Source organism: Eublepharis macularius, chromosome 7, assembly GCF_028583425.1.
Source record: "Eublepharis macularius isolate TG4126 chromosome 7, MPM_Emac_v1.0, whole genome shotgun sequence".
Taxonomy (NCBI): domain Eukaryota; kingdom Metazoa; phylum Chordata; class Lepidosauria; order Squamata; family Eublepharidae; genus Eublepharis; species Eublepharis macularius.
This window is the reverse complement of record NC_072796.1, coordinates 22,334,540-22,354,866: the sequence shown is the minus strand read 5'-3', so window position 1 is coordinate 22,354,866 and position 20,327 is coordinate 22,334,540.

Here is a 20,327-nt window from a genome sequence, read left to right as displayed (position 1 = left end):
CCTACCGGGTCACCATAAGTAGGTGGCGACCTGATGGCATTTTCCACCACCACAAATGTGTTTGCCATAAGAGCTGCCTGTGAAGATGGTAGAAACCATAGTTGGTTCAGAATGCAGCTGCAAGGTAAAGAATATCTCATGAGAAATAAGAATAACTCGAGTCATTAACAGCCAACTCAGCCAAATATATTGCTGTCCAAGAACCCTCTAAACAGCAAATGAGGCACAGGACTTTATTGGTTTGGCAGCTAATTGCCTATCCTATGGGAAGGGCCAAGAGGCAAGCAATATAAGGGACCTACCCTCCCTCCCTATGACAACCTGGGCTAATTGGTTGCTTTGTGGCTGAGCAGGAATTTTTGAGGGCTTCTCTAGGATTGGCTTCTTATGAGACTTCCCCCCCCCCCTGCTTCTTGTCAGAGATGCAGAGATAAATACGCCTAGTTTATGGACTGATTAGGCCATACCTAGTTTGGCAGGAAAAATGTGGATTGCTCATGATAGGTAGATAGGCTTGCCATTTGCCAGCCTACAGCAAGCAATCATCCCCCATCCTCAACCTCAATCACCTATTCTCCATGATTTGGGGAGTGGTAAAAATGGGGGCAGGATAACATTGACAATTAACCTCTAGGTATTTCCCTGATTTCTATGGTAAATGACATAGAAATTGTAGAGATTGCTAGAGCATTACCCAAAAGTGATGTGCCATCTCATTCTTCAAACTTCCACTTGGAAGTGATGTCACATCTTCCATGATGCTTTAGGAATTTCCTCAGTCTCGATGGACTTTCCAGTAGAGATTCAGGAAATTTTTAGATTGCCACAGAGTATGTTCCCCTGAAGAGCTGTGTGGTGCAGAGTGGTAAGCTGCAGTACTGCAGTCCAAGCTCTGCTCACAACCTGAGTTCGATCCCGGTGGAAGCCAGGTTCAGGTAGCCAGCTCAAGGTTGACTCAGCCTTCCATCCTTCCGAGGTCGGTAAAATGAGTACCCAGTTTCCTGGGGGTAAAGTGTAGATGACTGGGGAAGGCAATGGCAAACCACCCCGTAAAAAGTCTGCCAAGAAAATGTCGTGATGCGACATCCCCCATGGGTCAGTAATTACTCGGTGCTTGCACAGGGGACTAGCTTTACCTACTTATGTTCCCCTGAAATGCCGCCCTCCTTTGGCACAGCTCCCCTGATTTCCCAGCATTTGCCAGTGAAGGGCTGGCAACCCTATAGGTTTGACAAATTGGCCAACGCCATGAGCTATTAGTCCTTTAGAACAGCCTACCAGAATGGGTGTGGAGGGCACCTTTATTTGTTGTTAAGACAGAAGGCATTTGGTAGAGGGTAGATTTGGCTGCATTTTTAATTCTACTTCTTTTTAATTTTGTTAATTAGACTGTTACATTTGCGTTTGCAAGTTGGCGTTGTGTTATTATCTGCCTTGAGTCTGAGGCAATAAAGCAGAATATCAAGGTTTTAAATAAACAATCTGTTTCTAGGCAGACACAGTTCAAAACCAATTCTTAACCCACTCCCAGATTATTTTGGGTTTGAAAGATATCAACTGGCTTCAAGACAATGTGTCTAATTGTTAAGGGCATGTTTTTAGAAGTGTGCATCATTCCAGAAGGAATTACAAATGTTTGAGTTGTTGTATCGTGTTATCTTTCGAGAATATCTGAAATTTTATATTTTTAGTCTCATATAGCATTTTTAATAAGGATGTTATCATTTTTGATAGCCCAGAATATGACTTGGATCTTCCAGGAGATTTGGGGCGGGGGGGGGGGGGGCTGGAAAGGGTTGAATTTGGGGAGGGGAGGGGCCTCAGAATGGTATAATGCCATAGAGTCTGCCCTCCAAAGCAGCCATTTTCTCCAGGGGAACTGATCTCTGTCACCTGAAGATCAGTTGTAATTCCGGGAGATCTCCAGCCACCAGCTGGAGGCTGGCAACCCTATATGTAATGTATATATATATATATGCAAATAATATTAGTTCTGTGCCAAACAAGGTACCAAATAAATTACAAAGTCAGTTTGTTTTCTGAAACTTTGGAGGTCCAGTTTGCACTGCTATAGCTTTGAAACTTAATTTCCTGAGTTTAAAACTGCTTATCTCAAAGACAGGCACGTTGAATCATAGAATGGACTGAATAAGGATCAATTTCCTCCTCCGTGCTTTCCGATAAGTATTAAAATATACACTAAGCCACATTTGTAGGATGATATTTAATTTTCCCTTATTTTACGCAAAGGCTAGATTTATCTTAAAATTTGTCATGCTTTTAAAATCCATTTTTAGGATTGCTTTAGTGTTTCTGGAGGATATGAAATGGGATTGATTAAGACAGAGATAGTTTGCAATATAAGCCAGACAATATTGGGTTTTGTAACTTGAACTGAATTTGAATTTTCCAGCTGGCCACACTCCCTCTGTTCAGCCAGAGCTCGTAAGGAACATTAATTTTTTTTGTCTGAGACTGTGTTGCATATGTGCTGTGTATTGTACCATTGCCTCTAAAATATTTACTTTGGAGTTGGTCTTTGTGCTAAATAATTCATTCATTATGTGCTGTCTAGGTACCAATCAAAGTCTATTTGGATTGAAAACTTGTTTGTACATACCTCCAGGTTGCCAACATTTTCCAGGATTGATCTGTAGGTATTAGCAGATGCTAATGCATGTATTAGGAAAAGATGAGTAGCTGCTGTATTTTCTGGTTGAATGACCCCCCCCCCCGCCTTCCTCCAAAGCTTTCAGAAAACAGGCAACTTGGGGTAACATTGCATACCTACTCTTGCATTTTCCTTTAGGAGATGGTCCACAGCTATGTAGAGAGCATGACTTGCATGAAGAAGATTCCAGGTTCAAACTCTGACATCACCAAGGGTAGCAAAGGTTGAGATCCTATGCCTGAGACCCTGAGGAGCCCACTGTGCACAAGGCAATGCTGAGCTAGATGTGATGTGAATTTGTATAAGGCAGTTTTGTGCATCATGACAGTAGGTTCAACTAGTACTTCCTCAAGGAGAAAAGAACATCCAGTTAGAAATGGAGGCGCACACCCTCTGAGGATGACCTCAGCTTAAGGGATGACTCATATGGGGGAATATAGTCCTTCAAGTCTGAAGGTTCTAAGGTCAAAATAGCTCACAAATGCTCATGTTGAAATAAATGTCATTAGTCTTTAAGGTGCCACCTGGACATTTGTTGTGTCTTGCTACAACAGACTAATATGGCTACCCCTTGTGTCTAATGAAGGGAGCCTTGGCTCACAAAAGCGTATACTTTGGAAATCTTGTTGAAGGTGTTACTGGACTCGAATCTTGCTCTGCTACCCCTTTATAATCTTTATATGTCAACGTTGCTACTTTCAGTTTTTCCCAGAAGGAAACATAGTTTCCTGGTAGGATATGATCATACCTGCTATCTTAATTATTTCTTCTAATTGGCACAACATGGACGGAAGGTATTGTTGGGCTGAAATGTGCCCTATAAACTCTTTGAATAAAGATATACAGCTTTCCCCCCTGACTTGGTGAAGGTGTGGAAAGACGTTCAGGGTAATGTCCCCTTTAGTCCTTGTCTATTTCTTCAGTGAACATATAACAATAACCAACAATAACAACATTCAATTTGTATTCCGCCCTTCAGGATAACTTAATGCCCACTCAGAGCAGTTTACAAAGTATGCCATTATTATCCCCACAACAGTCACCTTGTAAGGTGGGTGGAGCTGAGAGAGCTCTGAGAGAGCTGTGATTATCCAAGGTGACCCATCTGGCTTCAAATGGAGAAGTGGGGAATCAAACCCAGTTCTCCAGATAAGAGTACCACGCTCTTAACCACGATACCAAACTGAAAAGAGGTAGAGTCGTCATTGGAGTCAACTAAAATCGGTGCTGCAATTTTTACTCTTTGGCAAACTGGTGGCAGTTTAGTGGTTTGTGCTGCTACTTCGGAAAAGAAACAGATAATATAAAGGCTGCTGTCTTAGGCCATCTATCATTACAAGGAAACAGAATGTAAAACAAGTTGGATGCCCATGAAATGGCATCATCCACTTGGTGAACAACACATATTAATGTGAACTTAGCATTGGGGATGGCCAGATGAGGATGAGACAAGCTCCTGGTAGGCTGTGGTTGCCAAAGAGGCAAGAGAATGCTGGGTAATGAGTGACAAGTGAGGACGAATGAAATTTCAGGAGCTGGTGGAGAGGGAAGTATGCTGCAGGGGAGAGGGAAGGACTGAAGAGCTGTGAAGAGACTGAAAAGTTATCAAGCAAAGTACCACACCCCAGATGGTGGACTAGACAGGCAAGAATTTCAGCCCTGTGAGCTGAGTAGCTGGCAGTGAATGTAAAGCAGTGGGGAAGCTGAGAGACAGAGATCAGAAGGAAGCCATTTGGACCGAAATGACTCACAGTGTAGGAGTAGCTGATGAAATAAAAGATAGCAGACATTGAGCAGTGTGATCGATGTTTCAATTTGTGTGTGTGAGAGGGGAGTGAGTGGAGGAGGGTATGTACATATTTATATCAGTAAACTGTTAAAAGTATTGAATTACTAGATTAATTAGTCAAGATTTGTTTATCTGTTTAATTGTTTTTAAATCCTGAAGTTGGATGGTGTCATTAAAAGACTAAATTTTTTATTCACAGAATCTGAGATCTGCGCCATTGTCTAATAATGCCAATTCTCTGTCAGTATTATGGGTTGACGGCTTAATTGATCTCTGGTACCCATGTCTCTGGAACAGGCTAGTCAGGGAACTAGAAGCGTTTGAGTACACATCTGCTACAGTTCCTTGGCAGACATCAAGCAACACCAATGAAATCAGGGCCTTTTTTGAGGGGGAATGCTCCAGAATGCCATTCCGGCAGCTCTAGAATCTGCCCATGTGATTCCTTCCTCCTTCGGCCCTGAGGGCTCTGCAGAGGAGGCTAAGCTGGTTTGAGTTCATTCTGCTTTCTTGAGTGAGTGAGTGAGTGAGAGAGAATGCAAGCAGATGCTGCTTGGGCCTGGTACGGGCTCTGCAAAGGAGGTTTAGCTGTTTGAGTTCATTCTGTTTTTTTTTCATTTGTGAGTGTGTGTGTGTGTGTGTGTGTGTGTGAGAGAGAGAGAGAGAGAGAGAGAGAGAGAGAGAGAGAGAGTGCAAGCAGAGTTGCTGGGGCCGGCTCTCCAGAGGAGGTTCAGCTGCTTTGAGTTCATTCTGCTTTCATTTAATTCAGGAGTTTCTGTGTATGAGTGTGCTGCTTTGAGTTCATTCTGTTTTTTTCATTGGGGGAGTGGGTGAGTGGGGCTGTGTGTGTATGTGTGCTGCTTTGAGTTCATTCTGCTTTCTTTTCATGGGGGGGTGGGAGCTCTGTGTGTGTGTGTGCTGCTTTGAGTTCATTCTGCTTTATTTTCATAGGGGCTGTAAGGGGCTGTGTGTGTGTGTGTGTGCTGCTTTGATTTCATTTTCATGGGGGGTGGGAGCTGTCTGTGTGTGTGCTGCTTTGAGTTCATTCAGCTTTCTTTTCATGGGGGTGGGGGACTGTGTGTGTGCTGCTTTGAGTTCATTCAGCTTTCTTTTCATGGGGGTGGGTGGGGCTCTGTGTGTGTGTGTGTGTGTGTGTGTGTGTGTGTGTGTGTGTGTGTGTGTGTTGCTTTCATTTGACATTGTTATGGTTCCCATAAGGCTTTCATCAATATATTCATCAGCATATATGTGTTCTTATGTCTTAATAGCTGTAATTCAAATGGTTCTTTCACACTCTCAGCTGATTAACATCACTGAAATTGCAGTGGACATATGGGTGTTAAGGAAGTTTTTATGAATATTGTTTGTCTGGGACATTGGAATATTTATGAGCATTTCACAATGTCACAACAGCTTAGCCATTGGTAAGGTAGAGTTGGCAGGCCACAACAAAAAAGCCATTTTAAAGTAAGTATAAATCTAATGCAGCTAAAGGTGAGTATCTAATTTTGAATTGCTCCAGTAAAGCAAAACCCTCCCTGAAAATTTGAAAATTCAATATTCATTAGATTAGGAATTTTGAGAAAAAAAATTGGATTTTTTTTCTACACTGACAGAGGGAATCTGTTAGAATTTAGATTTGTGAGATAGGTTTTGGATTTGTAGAGGCCACTTCCTTGCATATTTTAAAATATGATTTCAAAGAAATAAAATGCTTGGGAAAGGGAATGTAAGATTTCCCTTTTGTAGAGGATACAGGAAGGAAACAAACCCTTTCTTATAATAGTGTAATTTTCCAAACTTACTAACATTTATCTCGTCATAATGCATTGTGCTGGGATCTGGAAAGTGACATCACTTCCAGGAGTGATGTCATTATGCATTTCACACATATGACAATAGAGAGTTCCACCACCTCTTTTCCCAGAAAAAAAGCCCTGCCAATGATTAAGCTGCCACTCTGAGTGTGCATACATGTGGCTGCTCCTGGAGGACAGAGAACTCCCCTCTTGAAACAGCATGAGGAGCAAATTGCTGATCTGTAGTGAGAGTGGGCAAATCAGGGAAATTTAGTCTGGATCCCATCCAATAGATGTGCATTGGCCTCCTACAAACTATACTGACAGGGTTGCAACACTGCACAGAAAGGACAGAAAAGATTTACAATAAAGATTGCAATATTGTTCTTAGTAATATGGTTTTGTAATACCAGCTGTGTTTATTTATTTATTTTTATTTATATCATTTAAAAACTACGCTCTTGTGCAGCTTGCTAAAATAACATCAAAATAAGGGGCATCATTATTTTAAAATGTGCATAGGAACACAACCAAAGTAATTTTGTCATGTAGTCATCGACTCTTAATTTTAATGTTTCTTAAACAAAAAGACAACTGGCCTTTAAAATATTTCCATTGTTTAGAATATATAATTAATATATGTCTGTTGTAGTTGGAGTTGTCATTATGGGGGAAGTTGTGTTGTCCTTCAAATTAATTCAACAAAATAATGAGTTGTTTTCTGTCAGCATTTTATTTTATCAAAATCCACATCCTTGACGTAAGACCATACAGTGCCAGCTCTATGAATAATGCTGTCTGAGGACAGCTGCCTTTCAGTTCTGGAACCAAACCAGCCAATACTTCTTGCACCACCACCACCCAAGCCTCTTTAACAACAGTGGCTTAAGTGCCCTCTAGTGCTCCATTAACTCTTGTGAGATCCCTACTTCTCACAAGAGTTTGGTCAACATTTGTTTTTGCCTGTTGCCAGGGCAAACAAAATGGTAGACATGCACTCATAAGAGGAAGGAATATCAGGAGAGATTGGTGCATCCTAGGGCACGTATCAGTTGTTGCACTGTTTTAGAAGAAACCTGGGGAAGCGAGGAGAGAAGGAAGGGGATTGTCGATTGTAGATAGGGTTGCCAGATGGAGACCAGAATAATACTAGACCCTGGGGAGGGGAGGCAGATTAACCTTTGTTTGAACAATCATGCTTGTGCATGGTGCTTAGTTTAAGCCCAGTAGGGTGGAGTCAGTAGCTAGAGCTAGGCAACTAAGGAAGAAGTTGGTTACTGGGAAGCTTGACAACAATTAATGTGCTTTTATTACCTTATTTATTCATTTATTTATTTATTCAATTTATATACCGCCCATCCCAGGGGCTCTGGGCGGTGAACAGTTAAAATTGATAAAAACAAAAACTAAAATCAATATACAAATAATAAAACAAATTAACAAGGTGCAGTGGTGGGGAGAACCTTCCCCACCCCAAAGGTGGGAGGCCGACATGGCACCGCCCCCTTCAATCACCAAACGCCTGGTGGAACAGCTCTGTCTTACAGGCCCGGCGGAACGATAATATGTCCCGCTGGGCCCGGGTTTCCATTGACAGAGCGTTCCACCAGGCTGGGGCCAAGACTGAAAAAGCCCTGGCCCTGGTTGAAGCGAGGCGGGCTTCCTTAGGGCCGGGGACCACAAGTAAACATTTATTCGCTGATCGGAGCGATCTCCGGGGAACGTACAGGGAGAGGCGGTCCTGAAGATATGCCGGTCCCAACCCACTCAGGGCTTTAAAGGTAAGAACCAACACTTTGAACCTGATTCGGAATTCAACTGGAAGCCAGTGCAGCTGGCGCAGGACAGGTGTGATGTGTGACTGGTAAGGTATACCAGTCAGGACCCGTGCCGCCGCATTCTGGACCAGTTGTAGTTTCCGGATCAGGCCCAGGGGTAGCCCAGCGTAGAGTGAGTTACAGTAATCTAGCCTGGAGGTGACCGTTGCATGGATCACTGTAGCCAGGTCCTGGGGCGTCAGGTAGGGGGCAAGTTGCCTGATCTGACGAAGATGGAAAAATGCAGACTTGGCAACCGCCGTGACCTGGGCCTCCATCGATAGGGAGGCATCCAAGAACACACCCAGACTCTTTACCACTGGCAAAGTTGCCAGTGGTGTCCCATCCAGGGCAGGGAGCTGGATCCCAACATCTGGCAGCCCCCGTCCCAGCTGCAGGACCTCCGTCTTCACTGGGTTCAATTTCAGCCTGCTCTGTTTCAACCATGCCGTCACAGCCTCCAAAGCTCTGGCCAGATTGTCTGGGGCCGTGTCTGGCCGGCCGTCCATCAACAGAAAAAGTTGGGTGTCATCCGCGTATTGATGACAACCCAGCCCAAACCTCCGCACCAACTGGGCGAGGGGGTGCATATAGATGTTAAATAACATTGGGGAGAGTATCGCCCCTTGGGGAACCCCGCACACCAAAGGGTGACGGGCCGATAGATCTCCCCCGAGCGCCACCCTCTGTCCCCGACCCTGGAGAAAGGAGACCAGCCACTGTAAGACTGTCCCCCTAATCCCCACGTCGGCAAGGCGGCTGGCCAACAAATCATAGTCAACCGTGTCAAACGCTGCTGTGAGATCAAGTAACACAAGCAGCGCTGACCCGCCTCAATCCAGATGCCTGCGAAGGTCGTCTGTGAGGGCAACCAAGGCTGTCTCCGTCCCATGGCCAGGACGGAAGCCAGACTGGAATGGGTCCAGGACTAGAGCATCATTCAGGAATTCCTGCAGTTGTACCGCCACCGCCCGCTCAATCACCTTGCCCAGGAATGGGAGGTTCGACACTGGGCAGTAACTGGACGGGTCGGTGGGGTCCAAAGATGGTTTTTTCAGGAGGGGCCGCACTACCGCCTCCTTTAACACTCCTGGAAAAACCCCAGAGCTCAGGGAGATGTTAACAATGGCCTCCAGATGGTCCCGTAGCCTCTCCGAGCTGGCCTTCACCAGCCAGGATGGGCAGGGGTCCAGAGGACAGGTGGTTGGCCTCATCCCCTGCAGGATCCTGTCAACATCGTCCTGGGAGAGCAGCCTGAAATGGTCTAATACGGACCCAGAAGATGGCCTTGAATAAAGAAATCAAAAATATGTTGTATGTGAACAATAGTGACTAAAAGTGTTGCATGTGTTATATTTGGTTGGAGTGACGAGGGAGGGGCTGGGACAGGTTTCCAGTATCTGGGAAAAGTTTCCCCTGGACTGTCCCCCAAAATACAGGACTGTCTAGGTGAAAACCAGACGTCTGGCAACCCTAAGGTCTGAGGTGGTTTTGAAGGTGGCAGGCTGGGTGGTAGGCTTAGCCTCATTATAGACCCAGAAGTATTAATTCAGAAGAAATTTTTAGATGCTTTAGTCTGTAACTCTTGTAGCCTAATACTCAGTGATTTTTCCTCAGAAGTAAGTCCCACTGACCTCAGTTGGACTTAAGAAAGTGTGCAGCTTTAGGCAAAGACTGCATCGAACGCTTTGCAAGTAATTGGCTCCTAGTAAAATCTGATGTTACCTTTTGATGTTCACTGAGAAAATAAAGGAACTAGAGATATGAACAATGGGGAAAGAGCCCCATGACAAAACCAGTGCCAAAGCCAGTGGTGTTTGGGATAATGTGTCCTCTTTGTTCACACATGAACTGGCAATCACAGTGAATAAATTCAGCTTTTCTCATCGCTGAGACCAGAGTAAGAACTCTACCTGGTCGCTGAGAATAGAAGCGTCACTTTAATACAATTTCATGCAGCAAATTGTATTGTGTAACTCCAGCAATCTTTCTAAGCAGGGTTTTTGGTATCACTGCTATTATTCTTTAACACTTGCTACTATTGTATGAGCAGGAAAACAGACTCTTCACTTGATATGTCTTGTTCCATCATTAAACTGATTTACTTTTCAGGGCCCAAATGGGAATTCCAGTTTATATCCCCATCCTGATTGCAAATCCAGAGCCCAGTACAGCTTGGATCCATGTATGTGCATGGACTACATAATTCAGATCCCTCACAGTGACCTCCCCGCTTCTCTCATGTGCATTGCCCTGCATGCTTGTTTCTGTCCCCTGTTGTTTTCAGCCTTTATATGAGGACTAGCTTGATGCCTGTGCTTCACTACAATTTTTACTACTTTAAATCCGGTTATAATTTGCTCTGCTGCTCGGTGCACCTTGGGGTGATCTTGCTGCTACTCGGCCACCGCTGCTCAGTGCAATGCAGGAGTACAAAGTGCATATTTCTTTGCCACATCTCTAAGTTGCTTCCTCCTTTTAGTATTGGTGTAACTTGTATGACATCTGTCAGGAGGTTTCTTGGGGGCAGTAAGAGGTGATGGCTGCAGGAGATGTGAGGTGGAGTTGGATTGAGGGAGGGGTGGTATGGTGGGCACTTCAGCAGGTTCATGTGAGAGGTTTGCATAGAAATGTCCCCTAGAAGGTCATATACCATCTCCCCATGAACATTTAAAAACTCAGTTGCCATACTGACTTTTATATAAAATCCCTATTCAGGAGTCTTGTACCATCTTTCTTCAACTGTCTGCAGTTTCCGTTACCTGATTTTTACTTCAGAACACAGAGTTCTACAGCTGACCAATCAGAGAGAGGGAGGTGCAAGCAGGCAGGAGATTGCCAGCCACACAGGGAGATTGGCAACCCTAGTGAACTTTTAGGGGAAGACTGGGAGGTGCATTTTACCTCAGGACACATTCAATGACTCCCAATAGCAACTGCCTACTGTTTAGACTGTGGGGGGTAAGGACCAATCAGGCCACATACGCAAATGACCACTGTGTTCCAACTTTCTCGGTGGGGGGATGAGGTGTGGATTGTTGTGAGCCCCAGTCAGCCTGCAGATGCAAATGACCTTGATTGGCTGGCCCAATCAGAGAAGAGTGGCCAACCTGGCAGTGGGCAGGGGTCCAAGCAGGGAAGCTGTATCCCTTTGGGGAAACATATTTTACCCCCTTTTAACCCCCAGCAGGAGAATTTCTTAAAATCCCTTCTTAGTGGGTGTTTACATCATAAAAAGAATGTTCTCCCCAAATTTCATGTTTCTAGGTCCAGAGGTTTGGGCTAGGCATTGATGAGTCAGTCAAGACACTTGTCTTTATATATATACTAGCTTGATGCCCATGCATAGCTACAGTATTTAATCACTTTAAATCCAATTATAATACTTATGGGTATGTAACATTTTTTGGTTTGTGAGGGGGGAGGGGTTGAGTTGGTTTTGTAGTGTAATAGCATATTACCCAAGCTTCAGAAGAGTATTTGAATAAAGCAAAGTGTGTTGATACCTAAAACTGATGAAGTGAATTTCGAAATGTAACATTTATTGAAGAGATTTTTAAAAGGAAAATATTGTAGTGCAAGAAATAAAGTGAAAAAATACGTACAACCATTTTTTTTCTACTGAAGTATCTCATTGGTGGTTTTCCCCCACTTCGGGGCCCCCACTTTGAGGAGAAGCTTGTGAGCTTGGAAGCCAGGAGGGTTGAGCATGTTGAGGAACTCTACAGGGTAGTGGACCGCATCATCCATTTGCACCACCGAGTCCACAGATCTGTACTCCATTTCTGCCCTTTCAAGGGAGTTGTGTTTCATTAATGATGGCAGCCTCGTCTTTCTTGGGGGTCAGAGTGGCACGCTTGCACAGCCTGCCCATGGACTTCTTCATGATAGTGATGATATCAGGGTATATCGTGGCTGTTATGTCTGCTAGGGTTGTCACTACTTAAAATCCCTTCTTAGTGAGCCCCTACATCACAAAAGGAACATCCTGCCCAAATTTCACGTTTCTAGGTCCAGGGGTTTGGGCTGGGCGTTGACGAGTCAACCAGGGCACTTGTCTTTTTATATATCTTACTATATAATTGAGTAAGTGTGTTTCAGACAACTCACTTTATACCCTGGTGCACCACCAGAGGCCGCTGCCACAGAAGAAAGCCCAGGTAACTCAACATATTGCTTCAGAAAACTAGCCGTGGTGGGAGGCCCAGGCAGGGAACAGGAGTGGAGCAGGTGGCAATGCCTGCCCCCATTCAGCCGGCTGGTATTAAAAGTGGAACAGGTGGGAATGTCCACCACCACCTTAACCCAGTTGGTATTAGTAATGGAGAAGATAGCAATGGCTGCCCCCTTCAGTCATCTGGTATAAGGAGTAGAACAGGTGACAATGCCCGCCTCCTGCCTTAACCCATCTGGTATTAGGAGCAGAGCAGGTGGCAATGTCCGCCCCTGCCTTAACCCAGCTGGTATTAGTTGCAGAGCAGGTGACAATGCCCACCCCCACCTTAACCCAGCTGGTATTAGGCACAAAGAAGGTGGCAATGCCCACCCTCTCCTTATCATAACTAGCATTAGGAGCAGAGCAAGTGGCAATGCCCATCCCCTGCTGTAAGCCAGCTAGTATTAGGAGCAGTGCAGGTGGCAATGCCCAATCTCTGCCTTAACCCAGATGGTATTAAGAGCAGAGCAGGTGGCAATGCCCACCACCCTTCACCCAGCTGATATTAGGAGAGGAGCAGGTGGCAATGCCCACCCCCCCTTCAGCCAGCTGGTGTTAGAAGTGGAACATTAGGTGGCAATGTCCACCACCACCTTAACCCATCTCTTATTAGTACTAGAGAAGGTAGCAATGCCAGACTCCTTCAGGCAGCGGGTATAAGGAGTGGAGAAGGTGACAATGCCCACCTCCTGCCTTAACCCAGCTGGTATTAGGAGCAGAGCAGGTGGCAATGCCCACCCTCTCCTTATCATAACTAGCATTATGAGCAGAGCAGTTGTCAATGCCCACCCCCTGCTGTAACCCAGCTGGTATTAAGAGCAGAGCAGGTGGCAATGCCCACCACTCTTCACCCAGCTAATATTGGCAGCAGAGCAGGTGGCAATGCCTGCCCCCCTTCAGCCAGCTTGTATTAGAAGTGAAACAGGTGGCAATGTCCACCACCACCTTAACCCAGCTGTTATTAGTACTGGAGAAGGTAGCAATGCCCGCCCCCTTCAGGTAGCTGGTATAAGGAGTGGAGCAGGTGACAGTGCTCACCTCCCGCCTTAACTCATCTGGTATTAGGAGCAGAGCAGGTAGCAATGCCTGCCCTCCCTAACACAGCTGGTATTAGGAATGGTACAAATATAAGGCAATTCCTGGTTTCACACAACTGGACAGAAGTGGAGCACCACTCGGGAATGAAAAGGCAATAATACTTCAAACTCTTACCATGTCAATATTCAAAAATCTTACACATCTATCATAAAGCAAATGCTAAATATTCCGATTAATACATCTTAACAATATTCCAATCACAAAGGACAACACTCTCCCATCCCATGTATTCAAAGGAAACAGGATAACCAGTCAGGTAAGTCCAATGTTCAACCCTTTCTACCATGCAACAGTCCTCATGTCCTTTTGTTCTTTTTATATCAACAGGTAATTCCAAACGAAGACCCTGCAGACAAGGTAGCCCAAGCTGGAGGCTGGCTGCAATGCCAGATTTCATCTCCCGACTTCCTCAGGGGCAAACGAAGGATCCCCGAATTAGGACCTGTTTCTTCCCATTTTCATTCCATAACATGCTCGGAGGTTGACGCAGATCAATCAGTTCTTGCATGAGAACTGATTGGAACATTCTTCTTCCATTCACCCAGCTGGGACAAGAAGTGGAGCAGGTGGAAATGCCCCCCCCCCTCAACCTACTGGAATAAGGCACTAAGCAGGTGGCAATGCCTGCCCAATCTTCACCCTGTCAGAATCAGGAGCCAAGCAGGCAGCAATCTCTGCCCCCCCTTCAACCTACTGGAATCAGGACGAGAGATGGTGGCAATGCCCGCATTTCCTTCACCCAGTCGGGATCAGGAGCAGAGCATGTAGCAAAGCCCACTGCCTACCTTCACCTGTCGGGATCAGGCAAGGAGCAGAAGGTAGTGCTCGCTCCTCCCTTCACCCAGCAAGGAACAGGTGGCAATGACCACCCCCCTTCACCCAGCTGGGATCAGGCTTGGAGCAGGCAGCAATGCCTCCCCCCTTCCCCTAGCCATAATCAGCTGCAGAGCAGAAGGTAATGCCCATTTCCCCTTCACCCACCTGAGATCAGGAGTGGAGCGGGTGGTAATGCCTGCCCCCAGCCTGTATCAGACGTGCAGCAGGTAGCAAAACCCACCACCCCTTCCTGTTGCTGAGATCAGGTATGGAGCAGGTGGCAATGCCCACCCCACTCCTTCACTATCTGGGATCAGTGACAGAGGAGAAAGGAATGCCTGCCTGCCCACTCTCCCCTTTCTAGAGCCCGTTGTATTCTTTCCCACAATGGGCTTTGTTTCTAGTATAGATATAGATAACTAGAAGAATATTTTGTATGAAAAAATATGATGATAATATTCCATTAGAGAGCCAGCATGGCACAGTGGTTAAAGTGTCAGAGAACGATCTAGAAGACTCACTTTCAAGTCCTCACTCTGCCATGGAAGCTTTTGGATGAGCCAGTCACACAATTTCAGCCTAATCTACCTCACAGGATTGTTGTGAGGATAAAGTAGAGAGGGGGAGAATGTTGTAAGTCACTTCAGGTCCCCAAGGGAGAGAACAGAAAAAAGATAAAGTCAACCAACCAACCAACCAACCAACCAACCAACCAACCAACAAACAAACAAACAAAGGAATAGGACTAGCTTCTGCCTTCCTCTCCTGAACAGCCCCCCAAAATACCAGACTCTCCAGGTGAAAACCAGACACCTAGCAACCCTAATGGCAGAGGTAGACACAAGCCATGTTCTTTTGCCTAATTAAACATGCCAGAGCAAAAAATCTAGCTATTTTAAAAGAAATGTTATTAAAACAATCACCAAGAAGGAGTGAAATATAAAACTGATATACAATTGATTTGATTCTAGATGTTCTGGTAAAATCAAGAGTATAAGAGTTTCATATGGAAAAATCTTAATGTTACTAAGGCTGATCTTTGGGCAAATTCTGTTGCCCGAGAGAGTCGAGCAGCCCATGGACCAGATGACTGAAAGGCGATGTCTAGGTAATTGAACACTTTAACTTTGTCAATCTTGTGACCATCTATCTGCCATATGTGCTTTACAAACCTTTTGGCAAATACAAGTATTTTGTAGGAGGATTTTTAAGTCAAACCAACAAGAAAATCCATACTATTTTTGGCTATAAAATCAGAAGGGAGTGAATGCTCATTGCTAACATCTTATGTTTTCATACTAAGGTTGCCAGCTCTTTTACTCACCCTATTGCCATTCCTTAATGATTGCTTAGCATAAAGAAATTGAGTAGATGGAAGGTTCTCTTGGTAATGTGATGGGGAAAACTTTACCTGCTAATTTTTGGCACATCAGGTTAGCATTGAACATCAATATCAGGGTATGTAACGTTTTCTGCGCGAGTCTGCTTTTGGAAATATTCAGCAACTGCAATTGATTCAAAATGTGGTGGTTAGAGTCCTATGGGGCATCCAACATAGTATCATCTTCACTGGCTTCTATTTGGCACAAGTGATTGCTGAGCTGGTGCAAAGCCATTGAGCATAGCACTGGAGAAATTCAAAAGATGTCAAGGCTATCCAGTCAGAGGCTCCACTCACAGGTAAATGAAGAATTCAGTTATCTTCAACATTCTCAACACCCCCATTTCTGACACTTTGCTTAGACTTTCACTTTCCAGAATGCATTTGATATTAGATTTGGGTTTTCTACTGCTTACTCAGTCTTGTGCTTTGATGTTCTTTTTAATGCCAAAGACTGGAGTCCTCAATATTCTTGATCCCATGGGCACTTTTGAAATTTTGAGAACGGGGAATGAGTGTGAACACAAAATGGCTGCTATGGGGGTGTCAGGCTTTGGCATGGGTGCGGCTGCACAGAGTGCCAGTAGGCCTGAACTACAGCTCCCAGGCACGGACAGGGACAGCACAGGTTCCAGCTCTGCAGAAGGAGGGGAGGTATACATCACCCTTGCTCCCTCTCTACCACTCGCAGGCCTGCTCAACCTGTTGAGCTCCCTTCTGCCTCTGCTTCTTGCCTCCAGTCCTCGTCCTCGTCTACTCTCCTAAACCCTCCAACACTCTCACTACTCCCTACTGACCCTGCCTTTATAAAGCATTATAAAGCTTCTCCCAACTCCCCCCTTCCTTCCAGGCTCTGCCCTATCCCTGATGCACTCCAGCTGGGTATGCCCTCAAGTGTTTCCTCTCTCATCCCAGTTTCTCTCTGCTCTCCTTTCTTGCAGGGTGGGGCTAGATGTAACCCAGCTGGTGGCACCCTCATTCCTCTCTGCCCCCTTGCCCTTTCCTGCAGGATGGCACTGGCAGGGCCTTTCTAGGCAATGCAGCTTTGCTGCCTCTGCTCACAAAGGAGCCAGCGTGGCCTCCTGGGTTCTCCTTTCCTGCAGGATGGGGCTGGCAGGGCCTTTCTCAGCAATGCAGATTGGCTGTCTCTGCCTCTGCTCATGAGGAGCCACCCTGACCTCCTGGGTTCTGGCCAGTTCCCCAAAGTAAACTTTGCTGCTGGTTCCCCCTAGGACTTGGGTAGGGACATCTAGCCTGTTTGTCCTGGCATCAGCAGCCCACGTAGGCATGTGTGCCTCTTGTCCTTTAAGGACTGGCTGGGCAGCACGTTCCTGGCTTCTCCAGCTGGCTCCATTCCCCCCTCCTTCTTCACTGGCTGGAGCTGCATCAACTCCTCTGGGCTCTCTGTGCCTGCTGCTGGGGTGCCCTCAGTTTGCAGGTAAGGGGTCTGTAGCAAGTGCAGGGTGCTTGGGGTACTCACCCCTGGATGGGGAGGGGGGGCTAAGGCCCAAAAAAATATGGGTGCCATAGGGTACTACAGCCAATCTCAAAAATGCTGACAAGTCAAACATCCTTCTAGTATGAAGTCATTGGATGGGGGGGGGGGCGGTTGTCCTGCCACAATGAAGTGGAGGAAAGTCAAGACTGGCTTTTTGCTTTGAAGAAGAGATATTTTGGGCAATAAGCAAATGGATGCCAGGAAACCACTTGGCAGTTGCCATGGTACTCATATGCAATGTTCCCTCTAAGCTTTGCAGTGTTGTGAGCTAAAAATCTACTTTGTGAGCCGAAACAACAACTTTCATTAAAGTTTTGAGTGCACCTCCTTTTTTAAAAAAAAATTACAATCAAATTGTTTTGATTACAATCAAAAAAATTTAACAATAAAAGCCATTAGGTAAAAGGGCCACAAAAATCAGAGTATACTGTATGAAAATGGATATGTCCACGCTGATTACAAAGGGGTAGTTGTATTAGTCTGTTGCTACAAAATAAAGCAGACATGCAATGGCACCTTAAAGACTAGCACATTTATTTCAAGATGAGCTTTTGTGAGTCAATGCTTACTTCTTCAGCCTCCTCCTGCACCAAGGCCAAATTAAATGATGCCTTCACCATGGTGGTGGCTGAGACGCTACCTCCTCTCCTCAGCTCTCTGGGGCTGAGGGGATCCTAGCAACTTCAGGCTGCATGGGTCAAGCCAGACCCGATCACTCAGCTCTGCTCTGTTCCCCAGCTAGAGAGCCAGCAGTGGCTGGAGGCACTCTCTGGCACCACCCTGGGGGCCAAACCAGCCACAGCCAGGAAGGGAGGAGAGAAGTGGGATGAGGCTCCATCCCTGCTCCTTCCCTATAGGGCCCACCTGCAGATGCTGGCTGACTGGGAGGGTGGGGCCTCCTGAGGGTTAGTATCTGTGAGCTACATCTGAGAAGCTGTTAGCGGAGGAGTCAGAATCTGTGAGCGATTGCTCACGTGCTCACATTAGCGAGAACACTGCTCATATGATTGGGGATCACTGCCATAGACTCTTACTGATAAATTTCATTTTTTTTATATTGTGTTTGGATATTTTTATATTCTGTTTGCTGCTGGGTACTACAATAGAAAGGTGGGAGAAAATGCTATATATGCACAGAAGCAGAGACCATAGAAAAGCTGACAGTCCTTAGTTGCGTTGAACACCTGAGAGAGCTTATAGAGTTACCAATGCTTTGGCAAGTTAAGGTTCTTTGAGATTGTTACTAGAGGTGGGCACGATCCCCCCCAAAATACCGATCAAGCTGATCGTGGATCGGCACCGGCGCCAATCCTGATTTAATGACCCGCACCGAGCATCTCCCATTCCCGATCCATGGATCATGGATCGTGGATCGTGGATCATGGAGGCAAAAGCGGAGCGGCGCCCCGTGGTTCCCAGCGATACAGGAATGGTGGCTGATGCCGGCAGCATCTGTGTTTGTGTTTGGATGTCTGTGTTTGGCCGTCAGAGCTGCCTATCAGGGTTTGCAGGGATGAGATTGGAGTGCCCATGGCTACAGAACACCCCCTTCCCTCTCCCTCCCTTGGGTGTCTTCTCCCAGCTGGTGACTGCTTTGCTGCTCCGTGGTTGGAAGGAAGCCCTGCTGATCAAGGCAAGCTGGGCTTCCATTCGGGTTTCCAGGGCGACAGAAGGAGGGCAAACACAGCTCAGGCATCCCCCTGGCTCCATTGTCAGGGGAATAGATTGCTGGTGCCTGAGTGTCTGGCTTCCCGATCCGAGCACGATCGCCCCGATCAAGCCCTGATCCAGCCCCCCTCCCGACCGCTGGATCATTGGCTGTGCCTGAGCACGATCTGCTGGGTCCCAATCGCGCGGTCACCATTATCGTGGGTTTTTTCAATCGTAATGTGGATCGTGCCCATCTCTAATTGTTACACTGTATAAAGCTGAATTGTTATGGTATACAAGGAATCAGAAGGGAGAGCTGCAAAAAATCCCTGTATTCATAATTAAAGAGAGAGAATTATGTCAACTAGCACCAGTTTTATATATCACCTGGCCTGGAAAATAAAACCTGTCTTGCACAGAACAATTGCTGATATTTATATGTTAGGCTGGAAGTGGCTGAAACAGAAAAAATATGTTGCATCACTGGAATAAATCTGATAGTCTGAGAACTATCAAAACTGGGGGAAATCGGTGGGAGTAACTAGATGGGGGTGGGGGGTATGGGACCAAAATAAACAAAAGTGCAAGGTTAGTGATCAGAACGAACTATTTAGCTAAAATGAAACTGAGCAAGCCATTCCCATTTTCAAGCAATGGTAAAGTATTTGGTTGCTTTCCCTGTGGGGTGCTGAACCAATTCATCTTCCTGCTGATTGAAACGTACACCCTATGGCCCTTATAACCTATAGGGCCAAAGTCATTTTCTAGTCCCCTTCTTAATATATTTTGTCCCCCTTTGCACTCCTGCCATTATTTATGCCTTGCACAAACTGAATAGAATATACTAGCTGTGCTTTATTAGGGAAATAAATCACACCCCAAAAGTGGTGACTGCATGGAATAATCAGCCAGCTTTATAGCGATAGTCTAGCTTTATACTATTAACTTCTGCCAAGTGAAGATAGATCAAGTGAAATACATCTCCAAAAGAACCACTGTAGTGGCAGCAGACAGGAGGAGGTGAAAAACTTAGATATTAATACTTACAGCACAGTTAGCTTCCATTCCAGAAGAAGAAGAATCCTGGTTAAGCTAACCATGGGTAGAGTGAATATTAGGAGAGAGATAATGCTGCACCGTGGCTACTCTGGAAAGGGGAGGAAAGGGAGATGTATGTGTAATGTGAACAACTATGTGGTCTGCTTCCGGTTGGCTAACTGTGGTAATGTTACCTCTACTGCAAGGCCTTGGACTAGTTTATCTCCTCTTATGATGTCACTGAACTAGCAATATGTTCTCCTGCATCCTCCCTGCCAAAGACAACCAGTGATGAGATCTTTCTTCTTCCTTTTTTATTTTTATTGTGAAAAAGTTCAAAGATAGAGCAAAAGAAGGAAAGTAAAACATAACAAAAACACAACTACAAAGAGCCAATAGTGGCCTACGTATCAATCCACAAAGCAAAAAAAAAAAAAACAGTAAAAAGAAGAATAAGCATATTATTAATCCATTACAGTTTTCACCTACAACTCTTCCTCCTTTATTATCAATCAACTTGTGGTCTAATTAATATCTTTTTTCTGTGTCTCATC